Raw genomic sequence first — 19,829 nt, forward strand, 5'->3', positions numbered from 1 at the left:
GAAAGTGCATAGTTTTTTGTATAAGATTGGTCAAAGTAGAGATACTTTGACTGCAAACAAAACTTGTATGCAGACTAGAAAGGACCGGAGGGAGTACATGTGAAACTGTTGCAAACGAGGTGATCACCCTGGGAATAATGCTAGTACATATTGTTTTGCAAGTTCATCCAATGCTAGTGATACAGGAATTCGAACTAATCGAAATAAATTCATTCATACACAGTCGGATTTCATATAAACATGCTAGATTTCATTACATTTCATACATTCTTCAACTAAAAAGGGGTGTGCTGGAGGTATAATTAATTAACCGAAGCTACCCACCTATGTCCCGCTGAGCCGAACAGAAGCTTCCGTGACTTAACTGCAGGTGCAGTTGCATAACTGACATGTGGCCTGTTGGGCCCACGTGTCAGTCAGGAAACTGCACTAGCAGTTAAGTAGAAGCAGCATTATTCTCCAGCAGAACTCCCTGACTCCACGTCGCCACCAAGAAACTAACCGGCCGTCAAGGGTCAACACGCCTAGCTTGGCTTCAACAGGAGGGTAGCAGCGGTGGCCTTACTTGGACCCGAGCAGCGGCGACCTACCGTGTTCTACTCTTCCTCATTTTCTGTGTGGCGCGGCCTCGTTGGCAGCTGGGCGGGGCCTCGGCGGAGCCGGCGATGTCCTCTGTCTCGTTGCCGGCGGGCGGCACCTCAGCGGAGCGGTGGAAATCCTCCCCCGCGTTGCTGGTAGGGTGGGGCCTCAGCGAAGCCGATGATGTCCTCTGCCTCGTTGTTGGTGAGGCGGGGCCTCGGCGAAGCCGGTGGTGTCCTCTGCCTCGTTGTTGGCGCCGCAGGGCCTTGGCGGAGCAGGGCCTCGTCGATGCCAGCGGAGCAGGGACTCATCGGAGCCGGCATTGTCCTCTGCCTCGTCCTCGGTCTCGCCAAACAGCGCCTTGCCCGCTTCATCGCCCTCTTTGCTAGCCTCTTTGTAGGCGGCCGCAACCTCCGCCACCCGCATGCGGTCCCGCCAGCGCTCGAGGCGGCCCTTGCGGGCGGAGTAGTACGAGTCGAGCAGCGCCTCCTGCTCCGCCCGCTCCGCGGCGATCTGCTCCTCCGCCTATAGGTGCTCCTCGAGGAGATGGTGGTTGTAGGCGGCGTCGGCCTGTGCCTCCCGGAACTGCTCCTGACGCATCTGCCTCACACTGTCCATATATTGGGCACAGGCCTCACCGATGGTCATGGTGATGCACTAGCGAGGATGGCGCGAAGGAGGGGGTTGGCGCCGGATCGTTGACTACCATGTTCTCCATTGGTACATCATCGTCCTCCGGCTGCCTGCCGGCCAACCGGTCGGCAGCAATGGCTGCCATCTCCTTGTGGTCCGTCGTCCGCTCGTCCCGAAGAGCGCTGGAGTGTGAGGAAGCCATGGTGGGCAGTAGTGGTGTGGACAAGAGAAAGGGAACGGATGCGGATGACTGCGGCTATGGCCGGCGCAGCAGTTTATATAGCAATGGTGGGCGGGGGGAGGGACGGACGTGTGGCGCCGGAGTAGCCGCCTCGGCAACCGCGTATCATTAATGTGGGCGGCAGATGGACGGACGGACGACACTTGTGTCATTTGGATCTCTGGGTTCCGATTTTGGGGGAATCAATGGGTTGTGGGCTTGTGGTATATATATATATGTGTGTGTGTGTGTGTGTGTGTGTATAAAACTATACTCCCTCCGTCTAGGTGAATAAGTCGTATTAGAAGGTGCATCACGACCTAGGTGCAAGCAGATTGGTGGAAAAGAAGAATATTTCTCTCTTCTAAACACAACATTTAATCACAGCAGTTAAGAGGATGCCTTATTAGCTACCCATGCAGGCCATCGTAATTCATAGCATGCAAAGAGCTTTTTATTTCTTGCCTAATAACCGCATGGACGTGCTGCATGCATTGCTCCTTGCCCGAGCAAAAAAAAGGGAGGAAAGGGGTTTCCACAGGAGACTACGAGGCAGAGGTGGAAGCGCTCGCTGGAGTTATTTATTTTTCTTCCCCCTGGTTTCCTGACATCACGGTCCCACACCATTGTCAACCTATGTAGTACTACTCAATAAACGAGAGAATTGCACAAGAAGCGGCCAATAGCTAGGACCAAGCAGCTCGAGCAGTATTTGTGTTTTTGAGGTGTGAGAACTGCAGAGTTTTTCGATGTTTAGCCCAGATATTAATTTTTCTCCTCTGAACAATGACGAAAACATCGCTGCAGGTATTAACTGGGCGGGCTGTGGCCCGTCTAGCCCAGGCCAGATATCCAGCCCAGATATTACCTTTTTTCAAGTGGAAAATGGCTAGCCCAGCTATACTTTTTTTAGCAATACCCAGGCAAGGTCAAGTTGTTATTCTCCGCCCCGCTGGGCTCCAAATCTTTCCTAGGAGGGATGCATTAGGCTTAACAAGAAAATGGTCTTTAAGAAATAAGAAATGGGATGTAATTATAAAAACTGGACACTAATTATAAAAAATGCACCAAACACGTGATTACTTTATAAAATATTATTTTTGGATATTGAAAATTTTAATTTCATTAATTGTTGTGAGCGCAATGTTTCGTTGGATTTTTACGTAATATAAATTTATATTGAACTTGTATTTAATCTAACTAGAAATTTCAGGATAAAAATATTTCGGATCCCATCAAAATATGGGAAATTTTATTAAATTATGTTTTGAACGGTTGGTTGAAATGGGTTGTACTTTTGACAAACTGTAAATGGGTTGTAGTAAATTCCATTAGAATTCAAAAATGGGCTACACATTCTTACGAATCTCAAATGGGCTATAAGTTCTCTGCCGCACACTTCTGGCCTTACTAAGTTGACGCGTCCCCTAAAAAAACAGAGTTGACGCATATGCAAGGCTTTGTCAACTTATAGTCAACACACGGTTCTAGCAGTAGTGGCCGTTGGATGTCCATCCAACAAATGTCGTGCTTCTTCTTCAATCTCGGATATTCTAGCTTCACCCGCCCAAAAAATGATTCCTCCCCCTGACATCTTGGGCGCACCGTTTCGGAAGCTGACCTATGGGCCTACTAAGTTGACGTACCAAGGGCTTTGTCAACTTAGTCAATATAAACGATTCTAGCTGCAGTGACCGTACGATGTCCATCCAACGGCCGTAGTGCTTCTTCAACATCTGGTCTTCTTGCTCCAGCCGCCCAAAGCAGCGCCGGTCGTGCCGCCTGCTCCTGCCTACCGTGGCCGGCTGTGCTGCCATGGAGGCCTCACCGCCCCAACTATTCCCACCGTTGGTCAGGCACTACGGCGATGGCAGCCTCACACCGCAGCCGAACGAGTGAACCCTCATACTCCTCTCTGCGTGGGCATCCACTATCGCGTCTTCACCGGCTCCGCGTCGTCCCCTTCCTAGGCCTCGCCATCGTCCACAGCCCTGGTGCTCTCGGCGCGATGTGGTTAACGTGGAAGGAACAACTTCCATCGGACGTGGACTGTACGTGGAGAGGCTGACAGCTGGGTCCATGGCGGCGGCAAGGAAGTGCCTCCTTATTATGTGGAAAATAATGATTCCTCCACCCGACAGTAGGGACCCACCAGACGGGCCACCAGTATTTTGCGAAAAAATTGTTTCCCCCTAACTACTGGGACCCACCGGACGGGCCACCGTATTTTGCGAAAAAAAACGTTCCCCCCGTTCTCAGCTTGGACCCACCGGAAGTGCCTCCTTATTACGCACAAAAAAATGAATACTCCCCCAGCTAGCTGGGACCCACCTTGCTGGGAGGCTGACTTGTGGGCCTACTAAGTTGATGGGGATGAAGGGCTTTGTCAACTTAGTCAATATGCACGATTCTAGCTCCACTGACCGTACGATGTCCATCCAACGGCCATATTGCTTCTTCAACCTCTGGTCTTCTTGCTCTAGCCACCCAAAGCAACGCCGGTCGTGCCGCATGCTCCTGCCTCCCGTGGCCGGCTGTGCTGCCGCAGAGGCCTCACCGCCCCCCACTATTCCCACCGCTGGCCAGGCCTTGCGGCGACGGCAGCCTCACACCGCAACCGAGCCAGTGAACCTTCGTAGTCCTCTCCGCGCGGGCTTTCGCTGCCGCGTCATCCCCTTCCTAGGCCTCGCCATCGTCCACCGCCGTGGTGCTCTCCGCGCGGCGTGGTCAATGTGGTCAAGGAACGACTTCCATCTGAAGAGTACTGTACGTGGAGAGGCTGATAGCTGGGTCCACGGCCACAACCCAGTTTTTTTGTGATTTACCAAGTAAGTTGCTTTGTCAGGCCTGTTGGGCTGCAAATCTTTCAAGATGAGGAGAGATTTCATTCGGCTGGCCGAGAAAATGGCCCATCAGTAATGAGAAATGGGTTGTACATTTTTAAAACACATCAAACCGGCAATTAGTTTCAAATATATTTTTTTCATTTCAAGATTTTAAATTACATTAATTTTTATGCGTGGAGAATTTGTTGGATTTTATATTGATATACATTTATTTTTAAAATCAGTTTGAATGTGAGTCGAAAATTCGGGATTAAAAACAGTTCGGACCGCACCGAAATATGCATAACTTTGTATAATTTTTTAACCGTTGCCACAATATGGGCTGTAATGCTAACAAAAAGAATATGGGCTCAAAAAACCTTAAGAGTTAGCAAATGGGCTGTAAATTATTAGAAATAATGGCAGATGGGTTGCATGCTGTTTTCCACAGATTTGAGGCTTTCGAAAAAAAGGTTGACACACAAGCACTGACTGTTGGATGTCCATCCAACGGCCGTCGTGCTTCTTCAATCTCTGCTCTTCCTGCTCCAACCGCTCAAACAAGCGTCGGCGGGACTGCTTGCTCCCTCCTCCTCACGACCGGCTGTGCTGCCGCGCAGGCCTCACCGCAAGACCGTACTCCCATAGCTGGCCTAGGCATCCCTCTACTCACCCACACCTGCTGTTATTCTCCGGCGACGGCAGACGAACCAGTAGACCCTCGTACAGTCGTACTCCCCTCCGCGTGGGAAACAACTGCCGAGTCTTCCCTGCCTCCATGTCGTCCCCTTCCTAGGCCTCACCGTCGTCCACCGCCCTGGTGCTCTCGGCATGGCGTGGTCAACGTGGTGAAGGAACGACTTCCATCGAACGTGGACTGTACGTGGAGAGGCTGACAGCTGGGTCCACGGCCGCAGCAAGGAAGTGCCTCCTTATTACACGGAAAATAATGATTCCTCCACCTGACAGCTAGGACCCACCGGATGGGCCACTGTATTTCGTGAAAAAACGTTTCCCCCTGACTGCTCGGACCCACCAGCTACATCTTTGCACGCAAGGAAGTGTGTCCGGGCAAAAAAAATGATTCGCCCCCTGACTGCTGGGACCCACCAGCTACATCTTCGCAGGCAAGGAAGTGCCTGACAGTCGGGACCCACCTGGTCCAAGCGTACGTAGCGTTGTCATTCTGGTCGCGAACGTGTACGTACATACTGGTTGATGTAGAGGCGCACACGTGTCGTAGTAGAGGCGCGCACGTGTCGTAGTAGAGGCGCGCACGTAGCATGTACAGGTACGTATAGCGGCCAGGGTGCAAGAAAGAAAATACGGCCACGTATGTGTACATACGGGCGGGGTCTCGAACGCCTACTCGCGCATACGTACGGCCAGGGCTCGTGTACATGGCTGGGTCGGAACGGAGAAATAGCGTCGTCGTCGTGTTCATGGGGAGGCAACGGAATGCGTCGTGTTCATGGGGAGGCAACGGAATGCGTCGTGTTCATGGGGAGGCAACGGAATGCGTCGTGTTCATGGGGAGGCAACGAAATGCATGGGAGCCAACCGGCTAGGTCGGAATGGAATGCGTGGTCGTGTTCATCGGGAGGGCTTGGACAGAACAAGCGATGGAAACGAGGCCTGGCGTACCGCACAACGGAGGAAACGGATTTCCTACATTCGGAACGGGGTCCTGTTGATCGGGAGGGGTCTGGCGTACCGCAAAACGGAGGAAACGGACCTCCTACGGTCGAAATGGGGGTCCTGTTCATCCGGAGGGGTGTGGCGTACCGCAAAACGGACGAAACGGACTTGTGTTGGAGCGCTACGGTCGAAACGGGGGTCCTGTTCATCGGGAGGGGTGTGGCGTACCGCAAAACGGGACTCCACCAGATACTGTTCATCTCCACCGTCGACCCCCTCCAGCCTCCATGAGCTACTGTTCATCCACCATCGACCTCCTCCAGCCTCCACCTGCGATTGTTCATCCACGGGCTCCTGTTCATCCAGCATCCATCGCGCGCTACTCCACCAGCTACTGTTCAACCAGCCCTCTCCACGGGCTCCTGTTCAACCACCCCTCCACGGGCTACTATTCATCCTGCCCTCCACCATCTATTGTTCATCCTGCCCACCACGGGGTGGTCCTGTTCATCCAGCCCCCCACGGGGTCCTGTTCATCCAGCCCCAACCGGCTCGATCGATCGGGGTCCTGTTCATCCAGAGGCAACACCACGGGGTCCTGTTCATCCACCCCACCGGGAACTATTCATCCAACCCCCCCCCCCCACAACGCTCACTGTTCATCCAGAGGCAGCATCGATCGGCTTCAGTTAGCAGCAGTAGCAAATGAATCGCTCGATCGGGTTTAGTTAACAGCCATCGATCGATCGCTCAAGTTCAGTAACGCGTAGCCTGCAGTGCAATCGCTCGGGTTCAGTTAGAGCCTAACGCCTCGCTCGGGTTCAGTTAGAGCCAACGCCTCGCACACACGCGCGTACGTGTACGAGAGAAACGCGCATCGCTCGGCCCCCGACCACCCACCATAACCGGGAACTCCCCGAAATTTTCCTCGCCCTCGCTTCTACCATGGTTTTTTCCGTCATGGACGCCCCAAAGAATGTCATGCAGCTGCGTCTCCGGCCCGCCCAGGACGAAAAGCCCATTTTCTATCATGATTTTTTGTCATAGAAGTAGGAGCCCACCACATCTATGATGATACCGTGTTTTGTCACAATTATCGTCATAGAAGTGTCATATGTATGACAGAAAAAAATTCGTTCGGCCCAAAATTCACGGATGTGTCTTTTTTTGTAGTGCAAAGGGTAATGAATTGCCTGACGGTATGTACGAAGAAAAGAAGGTTCTATGCCCTCTAGGATTGGAGGTGCAGAAAATACATGCATGCCCTAATGATTGCATCCTTTACTACGGTGCGTACGAGGATTTGAACGCATGCCTGGTATGTGGTGCATTGCGGTATAAGATCAGACGAGATGACCCTAGTGATGTTGATAATGGGACCGATAGTTTGATGCTGAGAATCAAAGAAGAGTGTCGGCGTTAAAACCGGCGGATCTCGGGTAGGGGGTCCCGAACTGTGCATCTAGGCCGAATGGTAACAGGAGGCAAGGAACACGATGTTTTACCCAGGTTCGGGCCCTCTTGATGGAGGTAAAACCCTACGTCCTGCTTGATTAATATTGATGATATGGGTAGTACAAGAGTAGATCTACCACGAGATCAAGGAGGCTAAACCCTAAAAGCTAGCCTATGGTATGATTGTTGTATGATGAAGTTGTCCTACAGACTAAAACCCTCCGGTTTATATAGACACCAGAGAGGGTTAGGGTTACACAAAGTCGGTTACAATGGTAGGAGATCTAAATATCCGCATCGCCAAGCTTGCCTTCCACGCCAAGGAAAGTCCCATCCAGACACGGGACGAAGTCTTCAATCTTGTATCTTCATAGTCCTGGAGTCCGGCTGAAGGTATAGTCCGGCTACCCGGACACCCCCTAATCCAGGACTCCCTCAGTAGCCCCCGAACCAGGCTTCAATGAAGACGAGTCCGGCGCGCAGATTGTCTTCGGCATTGCAAGGCGGGTTCTTCTCCAAATTCTGTGTACCTGCTGAATAATGTCCGATTTTCGTAATGTAGCGCACCTTGGCTTCCACGCCCAATAATGGTCGTCTTCCACGTGTTAAACGAATGCGAAAAGTTGGGGTGTTTTTACATTCACACCCCTAGCCGCATAAACGAGCTGCCTATTTAATGGGATGGGAATTCAGATCCAAACCACACCTTGTCCTCTCCGCGAGTAATCATCAGAGCGCCTCTAGCAAAGGTCCATTCCAACATGGCCAGCCGTCGTAGCTCCTCCTCTCGCCCTTCCAGTCCTAAACCTGGAGACTGGGAGAGGTGCTCCATCCCGCACAGCGAGCTAGTATCGCTTCTGGCCAAAGGATTTCTCCCTCAGGCCTATATGGTCCCGGTCCGAGCCGGACTCGCCACCTATAATGGCGGAGAGCAAGCGGAGAGCACCCCCAATCCCTCCAAAGGAGAGCGGGTGTGCCTCGTCCCTTATCTAGTAAGAGGACTTGGATTTCCAATTCATACATTTCTCCATGGGCTTTTGGAGTTCTACGGCCTCCAGTTGCACAATCTCACGCCCGCCTCTATATTGCATATCGCGGGCTTCGTCGCCCTTTACGAGCTATTCTTGGGTGTTGAGGCTCATTTCACGCTGCGGAAGAGGTTATTCTGCCTGGTGCCCCGCTCTCAAGAGGGGTCTATATATCAAGTGGGCGGAGCCGAAGTGTGGCGTATCGCCGGGACCGGATATCTATCCGGAACCCCAAAGAAGGCGTCCAAGGACTGGCCTTCGGAATGGTTTTATATAGATGATGTCCCGCTATCGGATCCTATCCGGGCCGGTCTCCCCGAATTCAACAGTGCTCCCTTAAAGAAATGCCTAAGCTGGTGTCCGCGGAGCTCTCAGAGAGAAGGCAACAGGGACGTCCTTCACCTGATGGGTCGGATAAGACTATTGGCTCATTCCGGACTAACCATGATTGAGGTCATGGCCGCATGCATTATGCGGGGGGTGCAGCCGCTTCAATATAGAGGCCACCCCATGTGGGATTTTAACGGGAAGGATGACGCCTCCCGTTATGGTCGTAAGGGGCCAGCCTCAGCTGCCGCTCTAGTAAAGATCGTATCCTCTTTGTACAAGGGAGAAGAGGAGGAATTCCTCCGCGTCAACCCGCAGGGCGGATTTTCTATGTACAACCCTCCGAGTTGGGTAAGTGGACAATTGTGCTTGCGCATCCCTTTTATATTCCCATGATTAAATATGTTGTCTTCCGATTTCAACGCAGGAACTGCGTCAGGAAGTAAAGGATATAAATAGACGTCCCCCTCAACCCGAGGATCCAAAACGGTCCCTCGATCCGGACTCCGAAGAGGATCCGGACATATCGGTGGAGCTGATTGACGGGGTGTTTTATCAGCTAAGCAAGGACAATACCTTGGTGGCCATTACGGCTGATTACCCAGGGTTAATCCCGGCCTCCCAGGTAACAGAGAGCGGAGTATCATCCCCTTGAGAAGGAATACATTCTCACACATTTCAGTTTTTCTGACAACGACCGTGTTTTGCAGGGGAGGTTTCCGAGGCGGGAGGCCGAACCTGCGGCAGCTAGCCAACGAGGGACCGCAGGGCCCCGTGGGGTAAAAAGGAATGTAGTCCGGACTGAGACGCCGGCGCAAAGGTATAGCGCACCCTCTTTTTCCCTAGTGTTATTCCTTCAGGACATATTAACGTTCGTGCTGTCTTCAGGACGAAGAGACCTCGCCGGACTACATCCAGAGAGGTTGCCAATCGCGCCTCCATCAGCCAGGCTCCAACGCTTGGCCCGGAAGCGGAAGCGAACACAAGGCGCGCACCAGACGCTCCTCTGACAGAGGACGCGGACAGGTTGTCTGCCACCAATTCCGAGGTGGAGAGTGCCATGAACCACAGGCGTCGCCGGACAGTTCTTCGCGACGCTTGTTTCTCCCAAGAGGCATTAGATGCCTTCAATTCGGGAGATGCGTATCTCCGTGCCGCTAAAAATGGTTTAGCCAGAGCCACGGAGCAATATGTAAAAGACATACGGGTAAGAAAATTTTGGTAAATATATATATATATATACCAGTAGCCCCCGAGACTTGAAACAGTTAGGGTAACTGATTTAAGGATCATTTGTTATGCAGGTTCTTACAGAGAAGAATACCGTACTATCCCAGGAGCTGGAAGAGTGCAAAGCCCAACTGGAGGCCGCACTAGCCGCGGCAGGGGAGCCCAAAGAGACCCCCTCTGGTAAGATACACTTTGAAAGATTAGTATCTTGTGAAGTGCGGCGTGGGTGTAAATCTGACAAATCATATTGCAGATGGCGCCGGACTAGATCCGGAGAGGCAACAACTCTTGTGCCGGCTAAAGGCCGGTGAGAGTATGTTGACAAGGGTGAGGCGGGAGAAGAATGATCTTCAGGATGCCAACACCAAGCTGGACGTTGAACTTAAAGATGTTTGTGGCCAGCTGTCGGACTCTACTAAGGAGAATCAGCGGCTTCGACGCGGCATATTTAGTAAGTGCTTAAGCGAATCTTTGAAAGAAAAGAGTTCGGTGAGGAAGTCGACAAACAGAGTAATGTCTGTAGGTATGCTAACAGGTCGTCCCGCAGAGGAGATGCCCGGTTCTACAGGTGACCTTCTTCCCGAGCTCTCGCAACTGCACGAGCGAGTTCAGCAAGCGATGTGAGGCGTTGCCCAAGCCTTATGGCCTTCCCACTCCATGCTCGAGGGCCTTGGAGAGCTTTCGGAGAAGCTTAAGGGAGCTCGGCAGCGCTTCCGGTTGTGGAAGATATCGGCCTGCCGACAAGGCGCTAGGGAGGCCTAGGCCATGGTGAAGACGCGGTACACGAAGTCTGACCCAAACCACATGGCCGAGGTCGGACCTATGGGGCCTGACGGGAAGGAGATCCCTATAAGCTTAGTGTACGGCCAAGTAGAATTGGCCGCAAAGTATTCCCAGCAGGACTGTAAGTTAGACAGTCTGTTAGATGGTATTGAAGAGGAATACAATCAGTCAAAGTGACTATGTAATTTTTTAATTGACATGTGTAATGCATTCTAGCCGGATTGTAGATCGTTTGTCGTTGCCGACCTTTTCGCTTCAACCTCAGGACCTGACGGTCCGGAGTGTGTCTGAATACCCTACCGGTTATGTAAGAATCGGGGTATGCATGGAGACCAGGAGTAGGGGTCATTAGTGCTTTATCAGACAAGTGCCCAACTAGTTATGTTATATTACATGGTTAGTAAGAAACATCTTCCAGAGAGAATAGTTCCGTTAGGGGTTCCTTTCTCTGGGAGGCATGCCCTAAAGTGCATGTCCGGACTGCAAACGCAGGAAAAATCATCTGGGGGCATATATATAAATAAGTAAAAAAGGTCATCTTTTAGTTCACCGATCGAATATTCCCTTAAGAATGCTAGCTTTCGGCTTCACCCAGTCTGAGGTACACATCCGGCTGATCCGGCAGTAACAATCGCAGAGGTGCTCCCTTTACCACCTAGCCGAACAATCGGGAATGTAGGGGTAAGCACAGGAGCCAGGCAACCCAGCTTGGCCAAAACTTAAGTCATATCGATGCATATAATGGTGAAGAAAAGATACATGCGGAAGTTTGACACATGTGGTGGGCGTGAAGCCCGTATAAATAAGCTTCTGTTAAAGAAGCCCCCAGGTTTAATGAGCGCGAGTAGCACGTCACTTGAGGAGCCTTTAAGGGCTATAAAAGAAAAGAGGGGAAGGAGAGAAATGTAAGACAGAAAATGTAAAAAATGGACAGAGGAAGGAGACAAACACAGAGTCCGGTGCTAGGCGTAGAATCTTCGGAGACGGGCTGCGTTCCATGGGTTCGGCTCTAGTCGGTTATCCGACGCATCTCGCAGGCGGTATGCTCCACCAGTCAGGACTTGGTCGATTATGAAGGGACCTTCCCACTTGGGCTTCAGCTTGTCCTTTTTCTTGTCCGGCAGGCATAGAACTAATTCGCCAACGTTGTAGTTTTTGGCCCGCACTTCTCTGCTTTGATATCTTCGAGCCTGCTATTGATAGAATGCGGAACGGGCTTTTGCCACGTCGCGCTCCTCCTCTAAGGCGTCCAAACCGTCCTGCCGATCGAGCTCGGTTTCCCTTTCTTCGTACATGCGCACTCGAGGTGAGTCATGGATTATGTCGCAGGGCAAGACTGCCTCTGCGCCGTACACCATAAAAATGGTGTGTATCCGGTGGTGCGATTCGGCATGGTCCGCAGCCCCCAGAGTACGAAGTCGACCTCCTCTACCCAGTGCGTGTTAGATTCCTTGAGGGACCACACTAATCTGGGTTTGATGCCGCTCATGCTGAGACCATTTGCACATTCGACCCGACCGTTAGTTTGTGGGTGATAGACGGAAGCATATCGAGCTTGATGCCCATGTTTTTGCACCAGAGTTTTACCTCATCGGCCGTAAAGTTCGTGCCGTTATCGGTGATGATGCTGTGGGGGACGCCATAACGGTGTACGACCCCGGATATAAAGTCTATCACAGGTCCGGATTCGGCCGTCTTAACAGGCTTGGCTTCTATCCATTTGGTGAACTTATCCACCATGACCAGTAAGTATTTTTTCTTGTGGGTTCCGCCTTTAAGGGGTCCCACCATGTCAAGCCCCCAGACCGCAAAAGGCCAAGTGATGGGGATAGTTTGGAGGGCGGTGGGTGGCATATGGCTTTGGTTTGCAAAAAGCTGGCAACCGGCGCATCGTTGGACCAAGTCTTGAGCATCCGCCCGGGCCGTCGGCCAATAAAAGCCTATATGGAAAGCCTTGCTTACAAGGGACCGAGCTGCGGCGTGATGGCCACCGAGTCCGGCATGAATTTCAGCTAGCAGGTTCCGCCCTTGCTCTTTGGAGATGCACCTTTGAAGGACTCCGGTAGTGCTTTTCTTATAAAGTTCTCCCTCATGGACTTTATAGGCTTTAGATCGCCGCACTATACAGCGTGCCTCGTTTTGGTCCTCTGGGTGTTCCTGCCTAGTAAGGTAGGCTAGGAATGGTTCTGTCCACGGGGTGATAACGACCATTAGTACGTGGGCCGAGGTTGTGATTTCATTGGCAGAGCCTCCGATTATGTCAGATTGTTCAACGTCAGACAGTGCGGTTGGGTCCGGGCTAATACTGCCATGTTCCCCTTCCCATACTACGGATGGCTTGAACAGCCTTTCCAGGAAGATGTTGGGGGGGACTGCATCGCATTTAGCGCCGATGCGTGCCAGGACGTCTGCCGCCTGATTGTTTTCTCGGGCTACATGGTGAAATTCGAGCCCCTCAAACCAAGCAGACATTTTGAGGACGACGTTGCAGTAAGCTGCCATTTTTGGATCCTTGGCATCGAAGTCTCCATTTATTTTGGATATCGAGAGGTTCGAATCCCCGCGCACCTCTAGGCGTTGAATGCCCATGGATACTGCCATCCGGAGACCATGTAAAAGGGCCTCATATTCGGCTGCATTATTGGAGTCCGTGTACATAATCTGGAGTACATATTGAACTGTGTCTCCTATGGGGGACGTCAAAACGACGCCGGCCCCTAGTCCGGCCAACATTTTGGAACCGTCGAAGTGCATGATCCAGTTTGAATATGTGCCGTACTCTTTAGGGAGTTCGGCCTCCGTCCATTCTGCGACGAAGTCGGCCAAAACTTGCGACTTGATAGCTCGTCGTGGCCTATAAGTTATGTCGAACGGGAGGAGCTCGATGGCCCATTTTGCAATCCGGCTCATTGCGTCACGGTTGTTTATATTATCGTTGAGTGGTACTTCCGATGCTACTGTGATTGAACACTCTTGAAAGTAGTGTCGTAGCTTCCAGGATGCCATGAATACCGCATATGCAATCTTTTGACAATGTGGGTACCGTGATTTGCATGGGGTGAGGATAGTGGACACATAGTAAACCGGCTTTTGAAGGGGGAATTTGTGTCCGTCCGTTTCCTGCTCGACGATGAGTACTGCGCTGACAACTTGATGGGTTGCTGCAATGTACAATAGCATTGGTTCGCCGATCTTTGGCGCGGCCAGGACGGGGTTTGTTGCCAATATGGCTTTTATTTCCTCGAGTCCGGCCGTGGCGGGATCCGTCCACTCGAAGTGTTCGGTGCGCCGAAGGAGGAGATAGAGGGGTAGCGCCTTTTCTCCCAACCGGGAGATAAAGCGGCTTAGAGCCGCCACGCATCCGGTTAATTTTTGTATTTGTTTGAGGTCCTTTGGGATATCCAATTGTGACAAAGCTCGGATCTTGGCTGGATTTGCTTCGATTCCTCTACCGGATACAATGAAGCCCAAGAGCTTTCCGGATGGAACGCCGAAAACGCATTTTTCCGGATTTAGCTTGATGTCATATGCTCGGAGGTTGTCAAATGTAAGCCTCAAGTCGTCTACTAGAGATTCGACATGTCTTGTTTTTATGACCACATCATCCACGTATGCCTCTACTGTTTTGCCGATCTGGTTTGCCAGACATGTCTGAATCATGCGCTGATATGTTGCGCCGGCGTTTTTGAGCCCGAAAGGCATTGTGTTGAAGCAGAATGGGCCGTATGGGGTGATGAATGCCGTTGCGGCTTGGTCTGACTCGGCCATCCTGCGTGGGATTCCTGGCATGTCTGAAGGGTGCCAGGCTAAAATGTCCCAGTTCTCCCGTAGGAATTCTCGCAGTGCGGCGTCTACATCGGGGTTTAATCGTGCCCCGATGGAAGCTATTTTATTGGGGTCCGTTGGATGGACCTGGAATTTGACTATTTCATCCGCTGGTTTAAAGGAGGTGGACTTGGATCTTTTATCGAGTATCACATCGTCCCTATTTATCATGGAGCGCGGCGTAGTCAGTTCCTCAGCCGCTAGGGCTTCGGACAGTGCCTCAAGGGCCAATGAAGCTGTCTTGTTTTCGGCACGGAGTGCTATGTCCGGATCACTGGCGAGAGTGATGATTCCATTCGGCCCGGGCATCTTGAGCTTCATGTACCCGTAATGGGATATTGCTTGGAAGATTGTAAAGGCTTCCCGCCCCAGCAGAGCGTGGTATCCGCTACTAAACGGGGCCACTTGGAATGTGACCTCTTTGGACCTATAATTATCCGGCATGCTGAACACCACATCTAGTGTGATTTTTCCTGCACAGCGCGCTTCCCGACTGGGGATTATTCCTCTAAAGGTTGTGCTGCTTCGCTCAATGCGGTTACAGTCTATTTCCAGTTTATGAAGGGTTTCCTCGTAAATGAGGTTCAATCCGCTGCCTCCGTCCATGAGTACCTTGGTGAGGCGAAAGCCGTCCACTATAGGACTAAGTACCAACGCGGCTGGTGCTCGAGCTATTCGGATTTTTGGTTCATCACTGGCATTAAAAGTAATAGCCGTGTCACTCCATGGGTTTATTGTTGCTACTTGATAGACTTCGGCGAGGCTGCGGAGTGTTCTTTTTCGCATATTATTTGATGCGAAAGTCTCGAAGACTGTTAAGACTGTACTGGAGTCCCTGAGGTGGTTTTCTGCGGCCTCCGGAATTAGGAGATCTTCGCCCTTTTTGGCCACCTGCCAGAGTATCCAACATGCTCTAAGGCTATGAGTTGGTGTGGCGTCCTCTGTACTATGAATTTTACAGGGTCCATTAAGCCATCCCTCCAGTACGGTTCCATGCCCTCTAGAGGGTTTTGGTTTTTTGGTTTTTAACCCGGGTGTCTGATGATGATGCACCCTTTTATTTCAGACGAGGTTTCTATTCAGGGCCGCATTGTCCCAAAATTTAGTTTCGGTTTTCTGGGCGCTTTCCATCGCACAGTACTTTTGTCCTATGGACGCCAAGTCAGAGAAGCGTGTAATATCACGACGACCTGTGGCGTTGAGGACTCCCTTGTCCGTGCAATTATTGCAAAAGATTGAGATTGCGTCTTCCTCGCGGCAGTCCTTTATCCTGTTCATAACCAGGAGGAACCTTGCCCAGTAATGATGTACTGTCTCTAAGGGCTTTTGCCTGATTTGGGATAGATCGCTTATGTTCGGGTGGGTGGGTGGAATTAAATCCGGAACTTCACCCAATCTAAGACTCAAAGGCCAAGGAGTTTCTGAACTCTGAAGTTTGGATTCTTGGATGTTGTCCAGTGAATCTAGCCCGTTGCCTGATTCTAAGTTCAGGTCTTGAGTTACATCCTCCCCTCCGCGGGTATCCGGCTTGGAGGGATCGGGAATCCGGATGTAGCTAGTCCTTAAGATAGATGAAGAGTCGCCGCACTGTGCCTCTACCACGGCAACATGATGGGTGACTTCGGGAGAATTAATTTCTCTTAGATCGGGTTTAAGCCCAACCTGGTCATAATCCGTAGTGACCCCCAAGGCGGCGATGCGATCCAAGAGCTCGTTTACGGAAGAGAGCTCCATTGGATCTAACTGCTCAACGAGATCCGAGCTGACGTGAAGATTGCTTTTGATGACCCGAGAGGTCACCGTCGGCGCAACGGTCGAACAGGCGGTCATGAGAAAACCGCCTAGCCGGAGAGTTTGGCCGACAGCCAAGGCTCCCTTAGTAACGGCGCCGTCTTTAAAGACGGGAAGAGGCATCCTTCCTGATTGCGACGGCACAGAGGAACTCTCAATGAAAGCACCAATGTCGGTGTCAAAATCGGCGGATCTCGGGTAGGGGGTCCCGAACTGTGCGTCTAGGCCGGATGGTAACAGGAGGCAAGGAACACGATGTTTTACCCAGGTTCGGACCCTCTTGATGGAGGTAAAACCCTACGTCCTGCTTGATTAATATTGATGATATGGGTAGTTCAAGAGTAGATCTACCACGAGATCAAGGAGGCTAAACCCTAAAAGCTAGCCTATGGTATGATTGTTGTATGATGAAGTTGTCCTACGGACTAAAACCCTCCGGTTTATATAGACACCGGAGAGGGTTAGGGTTACACAAAGTCGGTTACAATGGTAGGAGATCTAAATATCCGCATCGCCAAGCTTGCTTTCCATGCCAAGGAAAGTCCCATCCGGACACGGGACGAAGTCTTCAATCTTGTATCTTCATAGTCCTGGAGTTCGGCTGAAGGTATAGTCCGGCTACCCGGACACCCCCTAATCCAGGACTCCCTCAAAGAGCACGACCTCATTGGAGTTGAGGTGATGCCTGTTGAATTTGTGGAGTTATTTCAGTTATTCAATCAAGAAGCCCTCGACAAACAACTCATGACTTGCTACTGTCTGTAAGTATTACTTCTGTAATTAAGTCTCTAGCTCAGCTCATTCATTGCATGTATATATAATTATCCTCACTATATTATGCACATTGAAGATCGTCGAATGCAAAAAAGGACAAATATATTTCATTGGGTTCATTAGCCCAAATACCGTAAATGAATGGTCGGTACAAAACAGTGTTGAAGATACTGAGAAAAACTTGCTACAATCGTTTCTTCGACATCAAAACAAAGGGACAATACTCTTTCCTTACAACTTCAAGCGAGTGTTACTGTCTTGTGCATATTCGTTTTCGCTTACTCAAGGTTAAGTAATGTAATTGATGAGTTATGCGTGTGCAGGTTCCACTTTATTCTGCTATTCATTAAGCTTGGCGGGGCAGTAGTAACTGTCTTAGACTCGAGACGTAAAGATCCCAATGGTTATGCGGACATGACTGCAATGCTCCAGAAGTAAGTTCAATCGATCATTATCGCACCATATCGATCGACAACTTTTGTTCATTTCCTGATATAAAGTAATCATTTTCTTTGCCTGACAGGGTTTGGAAACAGTTCATCAGAATGGTTCCGGGTCTGAGGAATGGGCTTCGATTTACACGACCCAGAGTAAGTAGTACTAGCTAGTTCCGTGCATCTCTCATTGATTCTAGTTTCATCAATACCATCATCATGTTTGATTATGAATTTGATTGAACTCTATTCTCGTAAAGTGCTTGTGGCAGAAAGGCGGGAATAATTTATGTGGATACTATGTTTGCGAGTTCATTCGCCACTCGACCTCTGAGAGGGGCTACTCTGACCAACAATATGAAGTACGTAAACAATATTCACAATTTTATTTTATTACCATCAATTGTGTTGAGTTTCATTCATATATATGTATTGGCCCCCTTCTTTAAATTAGATCTGGCAGATGCGGGATGAACACCTACCACATGATCGCATACGAGCAATTTAAGAGGAATTGACGGGATTCTTTCTTGACCACATCATACATAAAGACAGAGAATACCATATGAAAATTCAATGGGAGTTTGGCACTTGATGATGTCAGGGATGTTATATTGTATATATGTAGTAGCGTCGGATAAATATGCAAAAACCTGTTGTTCGACCAAGCATGGAGAAAGAGAGGTCACTTCTCTCTATATATATGTTCATGATCATGATGTTGTGTAATTAATGGTTCCTTCATTCTGCTTACTAGCTAGCATCGACTTCTCTCTATATGTATAGTAGCTAGTGTCGACTAAGCACGGAGAAAGAGAGGTCACTTCTCTCTATTAGCTAGCTAACACAATATGAAACCCCTAAATTAACCCTCCAAAACCCCTAACCCCCCCCAATAAAAACCCAGCGCCTATGAGCTACTGATGCGTGGTTGCCTTTTAATCCTGATTGGTGTTATCAACCGGGACTAAAGGTCCTTCTGTCTGTACGCCCCACAGCAGCCACGTGGACCTCCTTTGGTCCCGGTTCGTAAGCCAACCGGGACTAAAGGTTTTGACATTAGTCCCGTTTGTTTTGTTCTGGTTTCAGAACCGGGACTAAAGTCTCTCTGGAACCGGGACTAGTGCCATGTTTTCTACTAGTATAAGAACACTACTCAAATAAAGTAACTGCCACGCAAGGCAACCAGTCAATATCATTTTAGGCTTTTAGCTAGCAAAAAAGAAGAACGGTGTCATATCAATACGATGCTGGTACTATAGGGTGCTTGCCTTAGCCAACATGTAAGCCATGCATGAACATTATAATATCAAATTCACGATCAGTATAGTGCCTGGAAAGAATGCAAAGGTAGAGGAATTGGTCATAAGTGCAGTAGTTGGTAAAACAAAATTTTTAGCTGAGTAATGGTGTGCAGTGAGATGCAGACAGAAATGGTTCCTGCCAACAAAAAAAGACTTCTTGATGGACGATACCTGCATTTAATAGCATTGGGCAAAGGAACATAAGTCTTAAGGCTGGTCACAATGGGGAGGAACTTAGGAGTAATATCACACACTCCAATACAACTTTGCTTATGTGTCACATATTTAATGAAGAGAGAGGTGCTTGTGGTAACTAGCTAAGTTACCGGAACATCACACACTTCAAGAAACAATGAGTCTATAACCTAATAAATACATTGTTGCATGACACTATATAGATGTCCCTACCCACTGTGAAGGTAGTAACATAGTCTAGGAAAGTGTGTAAGTTACTAGATTATGTTCTTACCCATTATGACCAGCCTAACCTAGGCCAAGCGAACCCAGCTAACCACACTGCTACCCTCCCCTTGCCTTGCTGCCTTGCACCAACTCCCTCTCCATCGGCGAGGATCGCATCAGCACCCTCCACGACAACCTCCTATGCCACATCATCACCTACCTCCCTGTCAAGTGCACCATCGCCCTCGTCTCCGCTAACTGCTGCTCCAGCCTGCTCGTCATGAACAATATTTGACCTGTCCAGATTTATCCTCCTTTAAGCTATTATAATTACACTGAAAGTATGAGAGCTATTAAAATTGACTGGAACTTAAATTGAGAAGACATGACAAAAGTACAAAAAAATATAAGGAAGCATGGATTTTGAGAAACCACAGTTGTCGTGAACCAAGTTTGACCAGGTTTGGGTCTCGGAGCGCCATTCATGTCCCATAGTATCAGAAGCGCTTCAAGAAAATTCTCTATCCTTGGGAGGATACTAGCAATACCCGCACCGCAGCACGCCGCGCCCTATCGATATG

Source organism: Triticum urartu, chromosome 2A (assembly GCF_056163025.1).
Source record: "Triticum urartu cultivar PI428250 chromosome 2A, HENAU_Tu73, whole genome shotgun sequence".
Classification (NCBI taxonomy): Eukaryota; Viridiplantae; Streptophyta; class Magnoliopsida; order Poales; family Poaceae; genus Triticum; species Triticum urartu.